The sequence below is a fragment of the Aplysia californica genome, unplaced genomic scaffold (genome assembly GCF_000002075.1).
Source record: "Aplysia californica isolate F4 #8 unplaced genomic scaffold, AplCal3.0 scaffold00624, whole genome shotgun sequence".
In the NCBI taxonomy this organism is placed as follows: Eukaryota; Metazoa; Mollusca; class Gastropoda; order Aplysiida; family Aplysiidae; genus Aplysia; species Aplysia californica.
The window spans coordinates 210,558-212,021 of record NW_004797894.1 but is presented as its reverse complement, the minus strand read 5'-3'; the positions used below and the strand labels follow the sequence as shown (position 1 = coordinate 212,021).

The 1,464-nt window shown below is 44.3% G+C and overlaps 1 protein-coding gene across 1 annotated transcript in view; it reads right to left on the bottom strand.

The window, feature by feature from the left end:
- Nucleotides 1–1,464, bottom strand: part of LOC101847839 (GLIPR1-like protein 1) — a gene marked incomplete in the record, with an annotated part of 24,527 nt that overhangs the window by 22,293 nt on the left and 770 nt on the right.

Here is a 1,464-nt window from a genome sequence, read left to right as displayed (position 1 = left end):
CGAGATTTTTCGCCCTTGTCCGAGAAGGCTAGGTGTAGATCTTTCCTACCAGAAGATCAAGGGTGTGGCTGAAAGACAGCAGTAAGAAAAAGCGAAGGAGTAGCAGTAGAAAGGCTGCCGAAAGAATCAGGAGCCCAGAGGAAGGGGCAAAGGAGGTGAGGGGAAAGGGGCTGTGGGCAGAAAGTGGAGACGAAAGCAGACGACAAAACATTGCTAGAGAGCAGGAAATGAGGTGAAAGGAGACAAATTTAGAGAAGAGATTTTTTCGGTCGCTACCCGGATTCGAACCCAGGACGTTTTGAATGAGAGGCCAACACCTTAACCTCTAGGCCACGAGAGCCCCCAGACATTTTGTCGAACACGTATTCGAAACTCGATACTTGAGCTGACTGTAGGCCTACACATCGATTCAAATTCTTATATTTCAGATCTTGCAATTAACGGGGAACGTAGTCGATCGGCATGCTAATTATACATTTTAACCAGAAACGGGTTTTCATCGCTGAAAAGAACGAGAAAGAGCAGAAAACAAGAAAACGAGAACAGGCCATGCATCTGAAAAGGGTAGCTTACACTTTTGAGTTTGTAGCTTTTACTTATCTAGCTTGAGGAACCCCCCGGGGCGGTGTAACTGACTGAAGTACCTTTAGGTTATTCTCAAAGGGAGGGACATTAACATCTCGAGCTCTTATGCATTGTAGAATTGTAATTGTAAATGGGCTGATTCATCAATGTCATGCTCATAACTGTGCCTGAACTGCAACAGGGAACTGCTGCTTTTTCTTTCCTAATCCTTACTGTCGTCATTTTTCTCTTCTTCTTTTGTATGCTTGTCACACTCTTGTGACCCGCTATTTCCGGGGTGCCTTGATAGTTGAAACAGACTTTGTGCTGTTGAAGCTAGAGAGGTGAGCAGAGTAAGTTTGATTCTCTGTAAGGACTTCTATGTTGACATCCACCCATCAGCGCTCATATGACCTTATGCAGCTGCGAGCGCCGTAAAACCTCTACTAAAACAAAACTATCTTGAGAGACTCGGTGATTATAAAGGAAAGTCTTAAAAAGCGGACAGCCGTCGTTGGGCTGGGGCAGAAGTAAAGGATGAAACATGACTGTATGGTTTTCAGCCCTGAATTAAGTGAATAAATATTGTCAAGTGGCCCCATTGACAAGTTGTTTGTTCTGTTGGAGTTTGAGACGAGTCAGCGCGATAGCAGCCATATTTTGTCATATTCGGATTATAATGATAATGAATAGAAGTATACGAAACAGACTACACAATAACCTGCAGCAGCATAAATGTTATGTCTTAGAAAGAGATGTGGGCTCGAGCACGTATGAGTGTGTGTGTGTGTGTGTGTGTGTGTGTGTGTGTGTGTGTGTGTGTGTGTTTGTGTGAGAGTTAGTGCGAATTCGTGAGGACATGCAAGTGTATCAGTACGCAGGTGTATGTGTGCGTGTGTG